At 46.3% G+C, this 21231-nt stretch overlaps 1 protein-coding gene and 1 long non-coding RNA gene across 4 annotated transcripts in view; one reads left to right on the top strand and one right to left on the bottom strand.

Moving 5' to 3' along the window:
• The window catches only part of CPNE4 (copine 4), a 401350-nt gene that overhangs the window by 252933 nt on the left and 127186 nt on the right, over window positions 1-21231 (bottom strand). The gene's annotated exons all lie outside the window — the stretch shown is intronic.
• On the top strand, window positions 16895-21161 carry LOC106735991 (uncharacterized). Its single transcript, XR_001371136.1, has 3 exons — window positions 16895-17065; window positions 17434-17496; window positions 20927-21161. It is a non-coding gene; the product is annotated as an uncharacterized LOC106735991 (long non-coding RNA).

Raw genomic sequence — 21231 nt, 5'->3', positions numbered from 1 at the left:
AAACCACAAATGAGACCTATGTAAAGAGTGACCCTCTATCTCAGTACCCCAATGTGTCCAAGAGAATCCTGGTGTGTCTTTTCATTCAGGGTATTTATGAGAGTTTCCCATTCAGTTTTAAAAATGGGGTTTAAATGACAACCTGTATGACAGTCTTGTCCACGAGGCTCCCCAAGAAAGCTAGGCACAAACCCCATGGGCTCCTTGGCCACTAATCTTGTCCCCTTCCCACATGACGACACCTCAGTGGTCTTTGAGATGCTCTTCTCTACCCAGTAGCCACCACTGGGAACTCCTACACCTGACTTCCCCCCTGGGGACACTTGCAACTTATGCTAATCCTTGTCTCTCACCCACCCTCATGCTACTTTCTCTCAACTTTAGCATCTATCTCTGCTGCACATCAGGCAGTTCTGGGAGGGAAGACAGTGGAGAAATATTCTCACACACTGGTCATATTTCAGGCTCTGAATGCATAATCTCCATGGGCAGAATTCACACATCAGGATTTTTTTAGAGGCCCCCAAATAATTTGAACATTAAGTCAAAATTGGGAACTGATGTTGACCAGGCAATTCCGTATTGGCCCTGAGGGCTGCCAAGCACCGAGCGCCGTCCAATTTCACACAAGGCCCCAGATTCAGTCTATGATTCTGCGGATACTCAAACTTCTTCAGTGTCTCAAGAATCTTAAGCTAGAAGACAGTCCTTATGTCCGACACTCATGGGGGAAAGATGCAAAGAGAGGCACTGGTCTTGCTTAAAGAAATTGTAATGATATTGATCCAATGGAACCTGGACCAGAATCTAATTAAAACAAAACTGTCTATGCAAATCCATCCATAAAATGACTAATCACTCCATAATTCCTCACTCAGGAATAATCACTCCACTCCCTTTCTTTTATCTGTAACAAATCACGTTTCTTCTGGCTTCCATTTACATCACGCATACAAAGAGTCATGACAACTCTAAAGCCATCATTTAGACAAGGTAAAGGCACTTGCGTCTGTTAATCTTTGTCAACTGTCAGCTGTTCTGTGTCTGCAAAGTTAGGCTGGTACACCAAGCACCAAGGCATGATAACGAACACCTTGGAAGTTCTGTCTGGTGATGGTGATGGACATAACAAAGACCTAATCCACCAGAGTAAGTGGATCTAACGCTGTTGGACCTACGAAAGAGTTACTAAGCTACAATGTTAATGTTTTAGAAAAAGTTTAGATATTATCTGAGGATCAGTGGTTGCACAGAACTCTAAGAGAGGAGACACATAACATTAAAAAAAATCCAAAAACCAATTGGACTCATTTTAATTATTGCTATAAAACACAGAAAAGTAATGGCAGGATATAGAATGGGAAGTGGTCAAGGTAAAGTCTACATGTTCCCCAGCATCTCCTACCTCAGGATGTATAATATCACCCAGAGAATTAAGACATCTGAGGACGGTGTTTATTTCTCTTACTAAGGTTCTGCATACATCTTAATAGGCATTCGATGGGAACAGAGCATGTTTGAAAGCATGTAAGTCAGGAAGACCTAAGTTTGAATTTTAGGTCTGGGTTATATGACTAAGTCAAACTCAGAGTCTTGGTTTTTCATCTGTGAATGGAAGTTAGGCCCAAGCACAGAGGTGCAATGGCAGTACAATGGCGGTGCAATGGCGGTGCAATGGCGGTGCAATGGCGGTGTAATGGTGGTACAATGGTGGTGCAATGGTGGTGTAATGGCGGTGCAATGGCGGTGCAATGGCAGTGCAGTGCAGTGCAGTGGTGGTGCAGTGCAGTGGTGGTGCGGTGGTGGTGCAGTTGCGGTGGTGGTGCGATGGTGGTGCAGTGGCGGTGGTGGTGCAGTGGTGGTGTCATGGTGGTGCGATGATGGTGCGATGGTGGTGCGGTGGCGGAGCAATGGTGGTGCGGTGGTGGTGCAGTGGCGGTGGTGGTGCGATGGTGGTGCAATGGTGGTGCAATGGTGCGATGGTGGTGCAATGGTGGTGCAGTGGCGGTACAATGGTGGTGCGAAGGTGGTGCGGTGGTGGTACAATGGTGCGATGGGGGTGCGGTGGTGGTACAATGGTGCGATGGGGGTGCGGTGGTGGTACAATGGTGCGATGGGGGTGCGGTGGTGGTACAATGGTGGTGCGAAGGTGGTGCGGTGGTGGTGCAATGGTGGTGTGATGGTGCGATGGCGGTGCGGTGGCGGTACAATGGTGGTGCGAAGGTGGTGCGGTGGTGGTGCAAAGCTCTGTAGTTCTGGAAGCCCTGTGGAAGACAGGGCTTTGTTTCCAGGTTGACTTGAACAAGCCCGATATGCACTCCTGTGCCCGTGATCCTGACTGGCTGGAAAGCTGGGGAGAGGACTGTGGCATTAGACAATGGGGGGGTGCTTATCTTTCTCTCTTGCCCTCTCTCTTTCTCTCTCTCTCACAGGAAATAAGTGAAAACATTTTAAATAGGAGTCATATTGTACATGTCATATAAGTTCTAGAAGGATGAAGGAATGGTATCTTCTGTGTGTTAAACAATGATAACAAAGAATAAAACACAACTAAATCGCAGTGCTTAGTGCACAGAAGACACAATTCCCAGCTGAGTGTGATTTTAAATGCCTAACATCTGTTCAGTGAGTTTGCTTTTAATTCCTAAGAAGAGAAAATCCTATCCAGTTCTGAGATATCAGTGCAAATGCTACTTTCAGGCTACAGAACGTAACGGGAGTGTGTCCCCGGTCTCCTCAGCTGACAGCTGCAGTATATAATCCCATATCTAGCACGCCCTGCTGCCCTGTCACTGCTTTCTACCTGTCTCGTGTGAAAGTGGGTCTGGGTTTCATTCCTGAGTATAAATGCACATATATTAAAGTTCACCTCTATTTTAGTCTTTGAAACATACACAGGAGTCTTCAAAAAGTTCATAAAAATGTATATTATGAAAAAACTATTCATGGATTTCAAATTTTTTGCACCAAAATAAACCCAACTTTAATTTCATTTTTATATAAACTTTTTGAAGTCTCTTCTGATATTCATAGCCCATCTTTGAGGGAAATCTCACACTTGGAATCAGATAATGATTGTAAACATCACTTATTGAAGACATTTTTAAAAATTTGATTCAGTTTCGTTTGATCAAGTTTAACACAAGGTTATTCAGTGCTTACTCGTCATTAAAAAGTTGTGGGCTTCAAAGAGTTTATAGAATAAGCGCTTGGGACTGAGTTTGATTCTACTCTATACAACTCCCCTGACTCAAGAATTCAAAATCCAAAGCTGCAAACTGTCTCTTGCTTTCTGTGAAGCAAGTCACCTTCTTAGGGTTCTGAATCTGGGGCATCCCATCTTGTTGAAAGAGAAGAGGATATTAGCAGTTGTTAGACCTGAGGAGAGCACTACTGGGACATTTTTCTAATACGCTCATGAGGGTATTCAAGGGTATAGAAAATGGGCATGCTTTGGCTGAAAAATGTACCGAGATAAAGCCGTAAAGCAGTGCAGAGTTTTCTAGAACAGCGAGAGTGGGAGTTACGCTGCATGCTGAAGAGGGAGGTGAGGGCTCCGCTCCTTAGGCAGTAGCGCACTTCTCGGGTGAAGCACTGTCATACAAGTCTCACTGGACACAGATCCTCCCTAAAGCTCTTCCCTTTCCAGTTTTTCTTGTATTCTAGATCCTCCCTTTGAACCACCTGTGTATATAACACAAACATTTCAGTTCGTTATACACATAGGTTTGAGGGCAGAGCTTTATCTGTGTTTTAGGCATCCAGTGACTGTTGTATTCTAGTTGGTTTTGAGACCTTGGATTTTCCACAATCCTCACTCTGACTCTGGAGTGTACCATGACCACATGTCCTCAGATGAAACGTTCAATCATCCCTGACTCCGACTTCCTCCTACTGCCCTCGGCCTGCAGCTGCTGATTCTTTCTCAAAATCCACTTGACACGTCACGTCGTCTCTGTACCCACAGACCCTGCTCTAGGTCAGACTCCCACGACTGCTGCTTAAATACCCTACCAGGCTCTTCGATGGTTTGCTTAACTCTGGTCTGCTCCCCTCTGATTCACCTTTCACATGGCCGCTAATCAAACATCCATCAACCCTAAAATTCTCAGTGACTTCCATTCTGATTCAAACCAACATCAATGGTTTCCCCAAGATTTATATAATGCCTTCCACTATCTGACACAGGTCCACCTCTCTGGGCTTGTCTCCCCTCCAACCAGAAAAATCATGTCTTTTTTTCAATCATGTCATGCCCTTTCAAGTTCTTGCATTTTTAAAAAGTACATGCTAGTCCTTCTTAAAATGCCCCTCACCTCTTACTTTGTATGGTAAACCTCGTCACGTCTTTAAGATCCTTCACTTTCTCTGACGCCCGTTCTGTTCTCCAGGCTGTCCCTTAGTAAGTCTGTTATAGCCCTTTGTAACTGGACTCTTCCTTCTGCATCATGGTTGTTTGCTTGCATGCCTGACTCTTCGACTAGTCTAGGGTTATCTCTGAATAAGGACTGTGTCTTACTCATCTTTGCATTCCTGGCCTCTACTGCCAGTCATAACCAAGGTGTGGCAGAGCACCAGGACTGAAAAGGATGTCAATGTGCATTGGTAGATGGGAAAGCAACTTAGCAGGGGTCACAGGTTGGGTTCTCTGAGCCGCAGACCTGGAGACAGATCCTACAGCCCAGATGCTTACCGAAGTATGCCTTTGGGACCAGTATTTGTGGAAAGGAAAGACAGAAATCAGGTGTGGGCAGAAGGGATAGTGAAGCCATGATGTGGACCCGATGACAAGCACTGACACTTCCGTGGGGAGCTTGGAGTGGTCACCTGGAGTTGTCCTGAGTTGGGCCAGCATGACCAGGCCTTTGGGTGCTCATGCGTCATTTACTGAACGTGGGTCATACCAGGAAGGGGAACGACCTCACTGAAGGGGCGCTCCAGAGCTGAGCCAGGCCCTGAGGGGCTGAAGCCAAGGACATCCGGGAGCACCTTCATGAAGGAAGCAGCAGGTCCTTCCAGAACCTGGGCACATCCGCTCCCACTGGCGGAGTTCATCTCATTAGGAGCAGGTCAGTCAGGAGCTGCAGTTGCTGAGGGGCCAGAGGTCCCAGCAGGGGGCTCAGCTCAGAGGCAGCGTTATTTTTCTTTTAGTTATTTTAAGAATCATGGAGGTAGGAGGTTACTGGCATTAACTTGGTGTCCGGAAGGTTAGTGCAAGGTCTCCACAACCCTCAGGCCTTTCTCTGATAGTTAGAACTGGTGGAGCAGCGCTGCCCAGCCTGTCCACGCCCCAGAGCAGGAGTGAGGGGACCGGGGGAAGGCTGACATCTGTGAGCAGCCGGCCTTCCTTGGAAATCCCTGCTCAGACTTCTGCGGCCCTCTCTGTGGGAAGGCTCTCGTGCAGCCGCTGAGCCCTCGCCTCGGTCGCAGGTCTATCCTTTCAGGGCCTCTTTTTCGGAAAACTGTAACCCTGCTTCTGTCAGAACTTAGAGCAGTGCCAGGCCTAGCCGCGCAGAGACTGGGAAACAGCCTGTTTCAGGCGGAAACGGGCCGGACGAGGACGGAAGGTGGACAGGAGGGGCCGTTACGAGCCTTGCCACCTTCTTTCATGCTGGGAGGCTAAGGGGGACCACACAAAACCGAGTCCCAAAACTTTGTATTCTTGGCGGGTCATATTATTAACATATTATTGTACTATTTTAAAAATGTCATTAGTTCACTATAGGGCACATGCACTCTTCAGAGAGAGTGAGAAGTCGCTCCCCGGGGGAGTGCAGTCCCTTCTCCATTCTCCTCTCAGGTTCTTGGGCATGCCCACGCACGTGCCCGGTGGGATTTTCAAACCACCAGGTCTGGGACTCAGACCGTGTAGTCAGTCACGTGAGAACCAGCCCCTTAATCTCCCCCTACCTGCTGGCCCCTCATTTGTACAATTTTGTGGGTGGTAATTCAGAGAAAAATGACTAAAGATATTAGGGTTGTCTAACTGCCAGGTAAAACTTTGCTCTTGGAAGTTATTGTTGAGATCTGGTTTTATGCAGGATGAGCATAGGGAAGCCCATGATTTGTCGACATAAAGATGAAGAGAACTGACAGAGGGTTGATCTTTGTTCTACAGGGAGGACAAGAGATCCATGAGGGCAGCTTATTTTCCCTAGGCCCTAAAGTCGGTTAGTGGGAGACCCAGACTAGAACTCACGGCCCCTGGCAGAGTATTCAGTATCCTGTCTTTTGTATGGCCCTACTTCCCACGAGATGAAAACCAATTGGAATACCAGAGTGATAAAACTATCAGAATAAATTGTTGTGGACAAGTCACTAGAATCTCCTGAACGTGGGAAGGACTGGCATTTGCACAGAGGGGGACAATGTGACCTTTTATGGTGTCCCTGTGCTGCTTGCCACTAGAAAAGTTCAGTGGCTGGAGCACTCGGGCTCCGGGTCCTCTCCTTCCTTACAGAGCTGTACTGGCCGCCCGGCTCCATTACCGCCCTCTTCTCTCTTTCTGTTGGACGCTGGCTTGCTCCTCGGTGCTTGTCCTCTTGAGCCACCCCTCTCCTTCCTCACATCAGGGACTTATTTCTGTCTTCAAAATGTGACCTTTAACTTCTTTCATGAACATGGGCAACAAGCTCTAAGGTCACGCCCAGCCCCACCCGCTGCCTTCCTGATGTGTCCTTGGATTTCAAAGGCCCGTGCGGAGTGGCTGTCACTGTCTCTGCAATTCATGTTTTTCTTGTTTGGTTTTAATGCTTGGTGGTGTCTTGTTCTCATCTTGCCCTCCCCCCCATTTTCTTCTTTGCCCTCTTTAATTTAAAATGACGTTGATCTGTTGTCCCTGCGATTTGTTTGCTGCTAAGTTAGGTTGTCATCCACTCTCTCTGCCTAATCTCTTGTGGCAGGTTTATTAATTCATATAACTTTGCTATGCTAAGTGGGAACAGCCACTTCACAAAACAGCAATTACCTACAACTCTGCCCTGCCTGTGTTACCCAGTCTTGTCGCGTGTCGCTTGCTTTTCTTTGGAACCTGTATTCTTCTTCCTCTTTGTTCACAATGTAGAGCATGTGGCACCCATGCGTGAGAAGGCTGCAGGGAGAGACCAGAGGAGAGAGGGAGGTGGGCTTCTCCGTGGACTGGCGGCGCTGTGACCCCTACCCCGGCCTCTCAGATCTCAGGCACTTCCGTCTGTGTCCAGAGCATTTCAGGAGGGCCTGGCCAGAGAGAACCGGAGGGCCAGCTCCTCCTGAGAGTTGTCCTGAGTTGGGCCAGCATGACCAGGCCTTTGGGTGCTCATGCGTCATTTACTGAACGTGGGTCATACCAGGAAGGGGAACGACCTCACTGAAGGGGCGCTCCAGAGCTGAGCCAGGCCCTGAGGGGCTGAAGCCAAGGACATCCGGGAGCACCTTCATGAAGGAAGCAGCAGGTCCTTCCAGAACCTGGGCACATCCGCTCCCACTGGCGGAGTTCATCTCATTAGGAGCAGGTCAGTCAGGAGCTGCAGTTGCTGAGGGGCCAGAGGTCCCAGCAGGGGGCTCAGCTCAGAGGCAGCGTTATTTTTCTTTTAGTTATTTTAAGAATCATGGAGGTAGGAGGTTACTGGCATTAACTTGGTGTCCGGAAGGTTAGTGCAAGGTCTCCACAACCCTCAGGCCTTTCTCTGATAGTTAGAACTGGTGGAGCAGCGCTGCCCAGCCTGTCCACGCCCCAGAGCAGGAGTGAGGGGACCGGGGGAAGGCTGACATCTGTGAGCAGCCGGCCTTCCTTGGAAATCCCTGCTCAGACTTCTGCGGCCCTCTCTGTGGGAAGGCTCTCGTGCAGCCGCTGAGCCCTCGCCTCGGTCGCAGGTCTATCCTTTCAGGGCCTCTTTTTCGGAAAACTGTAACCCTGCTTCTGTCAGAACTTAGAGCAGTGCCAGGCCTAGCCGCGCAGAGACTGGGAAACAGCCTGTTTCAGGCGGAAACGGGCCGGACGAGGACGGAAGGTGGACAGGAGGGGCCGTTACGAGCCTTGCCACCTTCTTTCATGCTGGGAGGCTAAGGGGGACCACACAAAACCGAGTCCCAAAACTTTGTATTCTTGGCGGGTCATATTATTAACATATTATTGTACTATTTTAAAAATGTCATTAGTTCACTATAGGGCACATGCACTCTTCAGAGAGAGTGAGAAGTCGCTCCCCGGGGGAGTGCAGTCCCTTCTCCATTCTCCTCTCAGGTTCTTGGGCATGCCCACGCACGTGCCCGGTGGGATTTTCAAACCACCAGGTCTGGGACTCAGACCGTGTAGTCAGTCACGTGAGAACCAGCCCCTTAATCTCCCCCTACCTGCTGGCCCCTCATTTGTACAATTTTGTGGGTGGTAATTCAGAGAAAAATGACTAAAGATATTAGGGTTGTCTAACTGCCAGGTAAAACTTTGCTCTTGGAAGTTATTGTTGAGATCTGGTTTTATGCAGGATGAGCATAGGGAAGCCCATGATTTGTCGACATAAAGATGAAGAGAACTGACAGAGGGTTGATCTTTGTTCTACAGGGAGGACAAGAGATCCATGAGGGCAGCTTATTTTCCCTAGGCCCTAAAGTCGGTTAGTGGGAGACCCAGACTAGAACTCACGGCCCCTGGCAGAGTATTCAGTATCCTGTCTTTTGTATGGCCCTACTTCCCACGAGATGAAAACCAATTGGAATACCAGAGTGATAAAACTATCAGAATAAATTGTTGTGGACAAGTCACTAGAATCTCCTGAACGTGGGAAGGACTGGCATTTGCACAGAGGGGGACAATGTGACCTTTTATGGTGTCCCTGTGCTGCTTGCCACTAGAAAAGTTCAGTGGCTGGAGCACTCGGGCTCCGGGTCCTCTCCTTCCTTACAGAGCTGTACTGGCCGCCCGGCTCCATTACCGCCCTCTTCTCTCTTTCTGTTGGACGCTGGCTTGCTCCTCGGTGCTTGTCCTCTTGAGCCACCCCTCTCCTTCCTCACATCAGGGACTTATTTCTGTCTTCAAAATGTGACCTTTAACTTCTTTCATGAACATGGGCAACAAGCTCTAAGGTCACGCCCAGCCCCACCCGCTGCCTTCCTGATGTGTCCTTGGATTTCAAAGGCCCGTGCGGAGTGGCTGTCACTGTCTCTGCAATTCATGTTTTTCTTGTTTGGTTTTAATGCTTGGTGGTGTCTTGTTCTCATCTTGCCCTCCCCCCCATTTTCTTCTTTGCCCTCTTTAATTTAAAATGACGTTGATCTGTTGTCCCTGCGATTTGTTTGCTGCTAAGTTAGGTTGTCATCCACTCTCTCTGCCTAATCTCTTGTGGCAGGTTTATTAATTCATATAACTTTGCTATGCTAAGTGGGAACAGCCACTTCACAAAACAGCAATTACCTACAACTCTGCCCTGCCTGTGTTACCCAGTCTTGTCGCGTGTCGCTTGCTTTTCTTTGGAACCTGTATTCTTCTTCCTCTTTGTTCACAATGTAGAGCATGTGGCACCCATGCGTGAGAAGGCTGCAGGGAGAGACCAGAGGAGAGAGGGAGGTGGGCTTCTCCGTGGACTGGCGGCGCTGTGACCCCTACCCCGGCCTCTCAGATCTCAGGCACTTCCGTCTGTGTCCAGAGCATTTCAGGAGGGCCTGGCCAGAGAGAACCGGAGTGCCAGCTCCTCCTGAGCAGCCTTCACTGCTGGGCCAGGAGACTGGCCTTGGCCTTGTTGGTTTGTTTATTTATTTATTTCTAGATTTCTCACGGGCCGTATGTACTTGCTGGAAAGAGGGAGAGTGAGAAATCAGCTCCCCTGGGGAGTGGTCATGCCACAATCTCTTCTCTTCTCCCTCCTTTCGGGACTTTGGGCATGCATACACAAGCACCCACATGTTTATCAAACCACCAGGTCCGTGACTCCAAGCACACGGTAGGCACGTGAGACTCAGCTGCCACACCGCACTTCTCTGCAATTGAGTGGGGAACACCGGACACCACCTCTAAAGAAGAATCTTACTCTCTTCAAAGAATCTAAGTGAGTTCTTGGAGGGAAGGAGGACGCAGTGTCAGAGAGAGGAGGAAATCACCAAAAAAACACATATAATGCCTCTATGAGGTATAAGGCAAAGAATTTTGAGAAGTAAGCCAAGGCTTCCTGAGGAATTTTCCAGAAAATAGAAAAAGAAACCTTTATTTCTCCTCCCACCTCACCCAATCTTTCCATACCGGCTCCTGTCTACAAACAATACAAAACAAATAACAAACAAACAAACAAAAACCTAGATAAACCCTATCACTCCCAGAAAACAAACGGGTGGGGGTACAACCTTGCTTCTCACTGTGCTCAGGGAGCCCCCAGATTTCACACTGTTGGCCTGTCCTGTGCTGTGTTCTGAGAGCCCATAGCAGCAGAAGCATAAAGAATGGGAAATACTCGGGACCAGCAGTTAGCATAATGGCTATGTCGCTGGACTCCCATGTAGTCGACAGCGGTTCGTGTCTTGGGCCTGGGGGCTTAAACTCACGCCGGGCACGTGTGCATACGTGCCCAAGATCCTGAGAGGAGAATGGAGGAGAAGGGATTGCACCGTGGCCATCCCCCTGGGGGGTGATTTCTCGCTTTCTGTCTCTCTGTCTCTCTCTGTCTTTCTGGTGAGCGCATATGCCCTATAGCAAAAACCCATCCAAAAAAAAAAAAAAAGAAAAGAATGGGAAATACTATCCCAGAGCGAGTTGCACTGGGACTATTAATTTCTTTTGTTGTTTTTAGGTAAAGCTCCTCTATATTTCTCTAAGTAATAATACTCTCCTTTAGGAAGCTGATGAATAGTACGTACAGTCCCCCCGACTGCCAGGACAGCCCGCTCACAGTGAACAGCAAACGTAGCCGGAGCCCATTAGTCAGCTTGGCCTTTCATAATTTAATAAAAACCTGCCAGCCATGTATCCTCCACTTTTGCATATTTTATAGTACTGGAATATTTTTAGACAAAAGCATAAATAAAAGATGTCACTGGATTTTTGAACAATGCATGGTATGCATCATATTTTCTTGTGGTTTTATTTTTTCATGGCACAATCATAACTACATAGTCAATTACGTTTGTATAATGGGAGGAGAAAAGGGGAGAGAAGACTGTTTCAAATCCTCGGAAAGGACCCTGCTTTATGAATCATTAATGCACACTTTTATTCGTATTTATGGGCAGTCAGCAGCACACCCGGCAACCTGGTTAGCACTGAAAAACATGGGAAGCCAGCTGTGCATGGAAGTTTCTCTCATGAGGCTGGAGCAGCCTGAAGGTGAAGCTGGGTAGTAAATCAACAGTAAGCACGCCGTCTCCCGTGGCCTGGGACGTTGGGGACTATCTACAGGACTTCCTATGTGGGAAGGAAGGGGGAGTGCAAAGCTTGGTGGGGACAAAACAACAGCTAGCTCGAACCTACCTCTGATGAGCAGGTACCCACGAACGAGGGAAAGAGGGTTCTGAGCAAAAACGAACAGAGTGGGCCACTGTCTGGGTATGTCCCAGCGGGGTCTTGCCCGGACACCATCCCAGGTCGCAACACGGGCCAGATGCCACCACCTACTAGTGATTTCTTCATTCAGTTGGTCCTTAATACCCACGAAGCATCACGATGCACCACACAGTGCTCGAGAGAGGCCGTGCATATCCCACTCCACACACTCTTCTTTCTCTTTGTAATTTATTTACATTTCATTTTTGTACATCTTTATGGCTTACAAAATGGCTTTTCAGATTATGCAGGTCATGTGTGTAATAACCAAATCAAGAATTACACCGTGGCATCGGCAGTTCTTCAAGAAATGGGATCTTTCTTTCTCTACTTGGACCTGGGTGGGCCTTTGTACTTGCTCCAAACAACTCAGTGTGAGAGAAGTGAGTATTAGTCAGGGTTCTAGTCATATAAAAAATATGTAAAGAAACTTATTTTATAAAATGACCTTGTATGATTATCGAGGCTAGAAAGTCCCAAGATTTGGAGTGGGTCAGCAAGCCAGAGACCCAGGATGGCCAATGATGAACCTCTAGACTAAGGCCAACAGGTCAAGACCCAGGAAGAGCCTGCGTTTCTGCAGGAAAGAGCTTTTGTCCCACTTTGAACTCGGGCAGGAATTATTCTCTCCTACTTGGGGGAGGACAGCATTTCTGTTCCATTTGGGCTTTTAATCTATTGGATAAGACTCACTCACATTAGGAAGGGCAATTTGTTTTACTCAGTCTGGAAAAAGCATTGTTGTACACTATAAATATAAATGTGATTAAATGTAAAATAAAGTAAAATAAATTTATATGCATGAAAGTATTGCATACAAATTGGGTTGAAGTTAAAAGAAAACCATGCCATTTCATTTTACTTGTCATACTTAACATGCTTATTTCATTTCTAAAGCTGCTTCATTAAAATTATTTAACTACAACTTTATGCTAAATAATTAAATTTTGAAATTCATATCTGGAGTTCTTTGTCACAATGGGAGAAGTTGGCTTAAAGACATATAAAACAGGGACCAGCAGTTAGCTTAATGGCTATGTCGCTGGACTCCCATGTAGCTGACCGCTGTTTGAGTCCCAGACGTGGTGGCTTAAACTCACGCCGGGTGTGTGCATGCATGCCCAATTTCCCAAGTGGAGAATAGAGGAGAAGGGATTGTGGCATGGTCATCTCTTCTGGGGGGTGATTTTTCACTTTCTCTCTCTGTCTTCCTGGTGAGCGCACAAGCCCTATAGTAAAAACCTCTCCAAAAATAAAAAGAAAAAAGAAAAGAAAAAGACAAATAAAACAAAAGAAGAAGAAAAAGGAGGATTACATGCATATTGTTGACAGACAGGTCTTACACACCATCTCCACTGTCAGACTCGGAGTCTCACGAACCCTCTACAAACATAATACAGTGGCGTCTAGAGCCTCTCCTGCCTGGCCTGGCCTGAAGAGCGCGATGAAATGATACCATTTAGCTCTGTGACGTGGGCCCTGCTATTACAGAACAGGAGGACAGGAGGCTGAGCTGCTGAGCCACTCGCCCAGACTTACTCAAGGACCACGTAGCCGATTGGGGTTTTACCTGCAGAGTTTGACTACACTCTGAAATCCAGGGCGTTTCCTTAAAACATGGGGCACCTAACATAGGAGTCACTGAGTAACTCCATATCACCAAAAAGACAGACAGACAGACAGAGTGAAAGGAATGTCTCTTTGGAGTGCTAAAAAGATCATCTACTTAAGAAGCCATTTTTTTCTTTTGCTGTCAGAAATTCTATTGGGCCTCTGTAAACGTAAACAGGCACTTGGGCTTTTGTTGGTTGGATTTTCATTTCATGTATTCATTAGTGCAGTTAAAAGTAGAAATGAGCTACCTTTCTAGGGGCAAACAAAGCCCCGTATTTACCAATGAAAAGCAAGTAATATTTATTTAGTATAGACGAAATTACAAGTAAACCAGTGGAAGACTTGCACTTCCTGTTTTTATTTTGAGCACTGTTTATTGCTATGAGACTCCTGGCTGGCTGCACGTGCATACGTGTGTGTTACGAGTTTTACTAAAGGTTAATTTGTGCAGTAACTGACGAAAGGTGGAAAGCCTAATGAAGCGCGAGTGTGACATCACTAACCGGAAGGAACTGGTCGTGGTACAGCACGTGCACCCGACATCACGGCGGAGCCTGCCTAGAAGGTGCGTTAGCACCAGCAAAGCACGGTCTGTCTTTCAAGTCACTCTGGTGCTGTTTTCCCCAGACTAAAAAGGAGTTGGCTGAACCTTGCTGTTAGTGCAGTTCTTTTCTCTAACGGGCTACAGCAGACGCTGTTTGTTTCCTTGACACTAAACCAACATCCTTCTCTCCAGTATTCCTCTGCGTTAGGAATGTCAATGCCAACCAAGGCTTCCCAGCCTCCTTTGCAGGTAGTAGTAGCCAATGACTCTGGCAATTAATGCTTATTGAGATGCAGGCTGAGACCGACTAGCCAGGGTTCTGGGGGGGAAGATTGTCCATTAAAAAGAGGTTCTAGGCATGAAAGAAAAAGCCTTCTCCCTATTCCCAGTTTTTTTTGCCTACAATGCATGTATGGTTTTTGACAGCTCAGCTCCATTTTGTGTCTCAGGGACAACTATCAAGATGAAAAGGCAATGAGCTTACTTAGAACGGGACAAGGAAATGTAGAAAAAGCCTTTGGGCTCCTGATGGCGGTGTGGAACTGCTGGTCCAACACTAGAACCTTCTTATTACATGAGGAAAATGAACCTTATTGTGTAAGCATGTCTGGCTTAACACTCTGCTACTCACAAGGGAAGTATTGCTAGTCGGCGCAGTGATGTGACTTCATTTGCTATGAAGCCTATGATGTCACAAAGACAATGATTATGAGTCATGAGTCAAGAATGATATTTTGAATAGAAGGATATTGATAATAGCATAATAACTATAACAGTAGAGTTTCACAATAAAAGAATAATGGCAAATATAACTATAATCAGTAAGAATTAAGAAGCTACTGCTGCTGGACCAACCAGTGACATGGATCCCACATGGCCAACTGGGTGATTTGAGCCCTGCATCTAACAGCCTGAAAAACAGCCTGGGCAAGTATGTGTACATGCCCCAAATCCTTAGAGAGGAATGGAGGGAGGAGAGGGAGTGTGGTGTAGCCTTTCCTTGATAGGAGGTATTTTCTCACTCTCCCTTTCTCTTTCTGCCTCTCTCTGGTGAGTATAGCAATAGCAATTTTTTTAAAGGCCACTGTTGGTTATTACTGTAATAATAACTGTAGCCATAAATGAAGAATATGTTGAAAGAAGAGCAGTTCTTGGGGTTGGGAACACATCAATAGAATGGAAGTACAACTGAGAAAATAAAACTTCCAATACAACGTTTATCATACAGAAGTGAGTCACCAACTGGGGTGCCCAAAACCCACCAAATGCACAACATCGTCCATCTTCTCACTCACATAGGGTATGCAGACTGAAGTCCCAATGGGATATACTGCAGGCCCACCAGAACGATGAAGACAGAAGGTATAAACGGTACTAACTGCTGGGGAGATGTGGAGCAATCAGAACTCTCACACATCACTGGGGAGAGTGTATACGGGTACACACATTCTGGAAAACTACATGAAAATGTATACTAAATATAAGCATACTCTTACCTTCGGTTCACACTTTCTCTCTCTGTCTTCCTGGTGAGCGCACAAGCCCTATAGTAAAAACCTCTCCAAAAATAAAAAGAAAAAAGAAAAGAAAAAGACAAATAAAACAAAAGAAGAAGAAAAAGGAGGATTACATGCATATTGTTGACAGACAGGTCTTACACACCATCTCCACTGTCAGACTCGGAGTCTCACGAACCCTCTACAAACATAATACAGTGGCGTCTAGAGCCTCTCCTGCCTGGCCTGGCCTGAAGAGCGCGATGAAATGATACCATTTAGCTCTGTGACGTGGGCCCTGCTATTACAGAACAGGAGGACAGGAGGCTGAGCTGCTGAGCCACTCGCCCAGACTTACTCAAGGACCACGTAGCCGATTGGGGTTTTACCTGCAGAGTTTGACTACACTCTGAAATCCAGGGCGTTTCCTTAAAACATGGGGCACCTAACATAGGAGTCACTGAGTAACTCCATATCACCAAAAAGACAGACAGACAGACAGAGTGAAAGGAATGTCTCTTTGGAGTGCTAAAAAGATCATCTACTTAAGAAGCCATTTTTTTCTTTTGCTGTCAGAAATTCTATTGGGCCTCTGTAAACGTAAACAGGCACTTGGGCTTTTGTTGGTTGGATTTTCATTTCATGTATTCATTAGTGCAGTTAAAAGTAGAAATGAGCTACCTTTCTAGGGGCAAACAAAGCCCCGTATTTACCAATGAAAAGCAAGTAATATTTATTTAGTATAGACGAAATTACAAGTAAACCAGTGGAAGACTTGCACTTCCTGTTTTTATTTTGAGCACTGTTTATTGCTATGAGACTCCTGGCTGGCTGCACGTGCATACGTGTGTGTTACGAGTTTTACTAAAGGTTAATTTGTGCAGTAACTGACGAAAGGTGGAAAGCCTAATGAAGCGCGAGTGTGACATCACTAACCGGAAGGAACTGGTCGTGGTACAGCACGTGCACCCGACATCACGGCGGAGCCTGCCTAGAAGGTGCGTTAGCACCAGCAAAGCACGGTCTGTCTTTCAAGTCACTCTGGTGCTGTTTTCCCCAGACTAAAAAGGAGTTGGCTGAACCTTGCTGTTAGTGCAGTTCTTTTCTCTAACGGGCTACAGCAGACGCTGTTTGTTTCCTTGACACTAAACCAACATCCTTCTCTCCAGTATTCCTCTGCGTTAGGAATGTCAATGCCAACCAAGGCTTCCCAGCCTCCTTTGCAGGTAGTAGTAGCCAATGACTCTGGCAATTAATGCTTATTGAGATGCAGGCTGAGACCGACTAGCCAGGGTTCTGGGGGGGAAGATTGTCCATTAAAAAGAGGTTCTAGGCATGAAAGAAAAAGCCTTCTCCCTATTCCCAGTTTTTTTTGCCTACAATGCATGTATGGTTTTTGACAGCTCAGCTCCATTTTGTGTCTCAGGGACAACTATCAAGATGAAAAGGCAATGAGCTTACTTAGAACGGGACAAGGAAATGTAGAAAAAGCCTTTGGGCTCCTGATGGCGGTGTGGAACTGCTGGTCCAACACTAGAACCTTCTTATTACATGAGGAAAATGAACCTTATTGTGTAAGCATGTCTGGCTTAACACTCTGCTACTCACAAGGGAAGTATTGCTAGTCGGCGCAGTGATGTGACTTCATTTGCTATGAAGCCTATGATGTCACAAAGACAATGATTATGAGTCATGAGTCAAGAATGATATTTTGAATAGAAGGATATTGATAATAGCATAATAACTATAACAGTAGAGTTTCACAATAAAAGAATAATGGCAAATATAACTATAATCAGTAAGAATTAAGAAGCTACTGCTGCTGGACCAACCAGTGACATGGATCCCACATGGCCAACTGGGTGATTTGAGCCCTGCATCTAACAGCCTGAAAAACAGCCTGGGCAAGTATGTGTACATGCCCCAAATCCTTAGAGAGGAATGGAGGGAGGAGAGGGAGTGTGGTGTAGCCTTTCCTTGATAGGAGGTATTTTCTCACTCTCCCTTTCTCTTTCTGCCTCTCTCTGGTGAGTATAGCAATAGCAATTTTTTTAAAGGCCACTGTTGGTTATTACTGTAATAATAACTGTAGCCATAAATGAAGAATATGTTGAAAGAAGAGCAGTTCTTGGGGTTGGGAACACATCAATAGAATGGAAGTACAACTGAGAAAATAAAACTTCCAATACAACGTTTATCATACAGAAGTGAGTCACCAACTGGGGTGCCCAAAACCCACCAAATGCACAACATCGTCCATCTTCTCACTCACATAGGGTATGCAGACTGAAGTCCCAATGGGATATACTGCAGGCCCACCAGAACGATGAAGACAGAAGGTATAAACGGTACTAACTGCTGGGGAGATGTGGAGCAATCAGAACTCTCACACATCACTGGGGAGAGTGTATACGGGTACACACATTCTGGAAAACTACATGAAAATGTATACTAAATATAAGCATACCCCCTAGATATTTATCCTAAAGAAATGCACGAAGGGGTTGGCAGGTGGCATGGTAGTTAAGGTGCTGGACTCCCACATGACTCTGACTGTGGTTCTAGTCCCAAACCTGCAGTTCACTTTCTCTTTCTCTCTTTCTCTGGTCAAATTTAATAATAATAATAGTAACAATAATAAATAAAATCGAATAAATAATTCTTTAAGCAAAAGAAATGCATCTATATGCCCGCTCATGATCTACAAGAATGTTCAAAGCAGCATTATTTCTAGTATCCCTAAACTGAAAACAACCTAAATACCCACGAGCAGAACACATCAATCTATCTGGTATATCCACACAAAGGCACGGTACATAGCAACCAGAACTAGCTTGCACAAATCTCACAAATATAATGTCAAATGAAAAAGAAAGCTCAGCACTAAGCCATGCATCTGGCATGGCATATACCTGTGGGAGTTGATGCTGGTCAAAGCCATCTGCAGAGTCAGCGCAAGGAGAGTGGCTCCCCTCTCAGACTTAGGGGACAGAGGAGCATGAGAGGGATTTCTGGGGTTCTACTGATGCTCTGCTTATGGATATAGGTGCTAGTTTTATAGTTGTGCTCATTATCTGGAAATTTATTCAGCTATATAGTTAAGATTTATAAGATAAAATTGTTAATCTAAAAATATTTATTATAGAATATTCTTGCAAAGAAAAGCTTAGGCAAAAATTTAAGCCTATTAGATCAAACAACAAAAAATCATATCCGTGGTCCATTTGCTGTCAGGACATAATAGAATCCACTCAGGATAGATTTGTGGCAACTAACTAGGGCGTTCTGATCTCCATCCACACTAGACCTTCCAGACAAAGATGAGGGGTCATCGAAAAGTTCATGGAAAACATGTATTATGACAATATGTGAGTTTCAATGTTCCTACCAAATAAACTCACACTTCAATTTCATTTTTCATAAACTTTTTGAAGTTCATGGGGGTAGCAGGAGGAAGAATCACTAATTCGTGCACTCGAGTATTTAGAGTTGGCCAGATGCAGACTCCGCCGTAGATTTGGAGATCTCCACACAGACCGTGCTTTGCCCACCGTTCATTCCTGGTAAAGGCCCACCAGGAAGCTGAGTCCTCTAATTTTGGAAAATTCCATCAGAAATACTGCTGAGACTGTCTCCTATCGCGGTGACTTCCTGAGTCTGTTTCAGTCCGTGAGCCCTACGGTAACTGTGAACTGAACCTGAAGTCCATGAGGGAGCGTGTGTGTGGTGGGGAGGTGGCAGACTGAGAGCGTTCCTCAGAGTGCCGTGGGTCATCTGAGAGACAAGAGTCTAAGTAAAGTGAGCACGGTGAGCATGAGACTACGGGGGACAGAACAGAGGGTGTGTGACCACAGCGGAGGTCTTTCGACCAACGGAAGTCCATGGTCTCCTTTAATGACTTTTTAATTTTTTTTTAAATAAGCTTCTCCATCTTTCCCCAAGATCTCATAATGTAAATGAAGTCAGATGTTTTATTTGCCTGTTTCATATTCTGTCTCTTGTGGTAAATTCATGGGACAAGGCTGACTTATAACAATTTATTTAAGCTCAAGACTGCACCATGGTTATTCTCAATTCAAAGGATTAAGCCCCTCAACACTGGCCCTGATCTCCCCTGGAACATCCTCTCCTCTCCCCATGACAGCTGCTGAGCACCATCTGTGCTAAGAAGGCTCTGACTCAAAACCATCTGCCCCTAGGATGGCTGTGGACTCCCTTCCCATAAGGTCTTTAAAAATAGAAGAGGCATTCTCTTCTGGGGATATGGCTTAGCGCCTACCATGTAAAGATGGTCCCTTCATAAAGAGCATCTGAGAACAATTTATCATCGAGGTTAGCAGTCTGGGCACTACAGCGTCTTCCTCCTCTTCAGGTCAGACTTCTGCACAGAGCATAACTCCCCTTATTAAACAATGCGCTTCCTGCTGCATGGACCTGACAGGCACAACGTCTAAGATTTAGCTCAAGTAATGCCTTCTCTGTAAAACCTTTCTTGTCTCCTCTTCCCAACCTGGAGTTGCATATCCTTTTCTCTGACTTCTCTATCCAAACTTTTAAAGAACATTCTGGTTCATGTCTCTTGGTCCCTTGAGAAGTGTGAGCTCATGAGGGGAGAGATCCTCTCCTCATGACCTGGTCCAGTGACAAGGAGGGCCCCACTGACAGTAAGTATTCAATAATTCTTCACTGGATGAATGTCAGTGACCAGGTGACACTTCAAACGGGGACTTCCGGAAAATGATAACTTTGCCCAAAACACAAAGATCTGGAAATCAAGAAAAGAGACAGAAGTGAAGCCATTCGCCCCTCTTCCACAGCTCGAGGAGAAAGACCCAGGCACAATGCGGCCACTGGGCGTCACCACCCCGCAGGTGGAGGCCAAACGGGAGGCCTACATCTGATTCCCAGCCACCCTGAAAGGCTGGGCGCCATGGCACACCCTGCAGTCTCAGCTACTCAGGAGACCAAGGCAGGAGGGTCACAACATAGAACATAGCAAGACTTGTCCACACACACACACACACACACACACACACACACACACACACAGAGGCGTATTCTCCTGGCCACTTTCCTGGGAACACTATACCCTGTTTAATGGGTTGGAAGCCATTTCTTTTTTTTGGAGAGGTTTTTGCTATAGGGTGCATGTGCTCGCCAGAAAGACACAGAGAGAGAGAGACAGAAAGACAGAAAGTGAGAAATCATCCCCCAGGAGGGACAGCCACGCCGCAATCCCTTCTCCTCCATTCTCTTCTAGGGATCTTGGGCACGCACGCACACCCAGCCAGTGTGAGTTTAAGCCACCAGATCTGGACTTGAACTGCAGTCGGCTACATGGGAGCCCAGCGGCATAGCCATTATGCCAACCGCTGGTCCCTATGGTCAGTTTTGTTTATTTTTGCTTAGCCAACAAGTTGGCCCATTGTTAAAATCGTGTTCTGGAAGTACCACAGCTTAACTTTGGGGTTCCTCTCTGACAGGAGAAAAGCTGTGCTTGACCTAAGGGAGCCGACTCTGTGGGGTTACCACGGCCTCCTGCTGTTTGGAGCTGGTCTGGCACTCAGGAGTTTGAGCAGAAGAAAATGTCACAGAACTCCAATACAAGACAAGCTCACTCTGCTCCCGTGATGGGACTAGATGAGGCTGCCCCGTAATCGTACCAGGACCAGCCAGAACCAACACTGTCAAACCACATTCCCTGTTTTGGTTAAAATGCTTCTTTACCAGCCATAGCCTTGACTGTGGTCTCGTCTCCTTGTTTCTCAGGAAGATGCACTGAGGTGCTCAGGCCCGGAATCGTCTTGAGCTTCCCGACAACATCCAATCCAGTTAAAGCCGTTCTTCCTGAAACCTGCCTTAAAGCCCCGAACCCTGACTCACACCCTATATGTCTTCTATTAAACTCTCGTTCAAGGCTTCCCATGAGTTGGATTTCCCCTCGGGGTAGGGGCGAGTAATGAACCCACGAGTTCAAGTAAATGTGTGTTCTTGGTGGGCTTTGGCTGAAGACCTCAGCAACTCTAATTTCATTGTTCGCTGAAGTACAAAGCTGGCTTCTACAGGGTGCCTAA

Source organism: Tupaia chinensis, unplaced genomic scaffold (genome assembly GCF_000334495.1).
Source record: "Tupaia chinensis unplaced genomic scaffold, TupChi_1.0 Scaffold000601_1, whole genome shotgun sequence".
NCBI lineage: Eukaryota > Metazoa > Chordata > Mammalia > Scandentia > Tupaiidae > Tupaia > Tupaia belangeri.
Note: the sequence above shows the minus strand (reverse complement) of the source record. Positions and strands in the feature narration are given on the sequence as shown.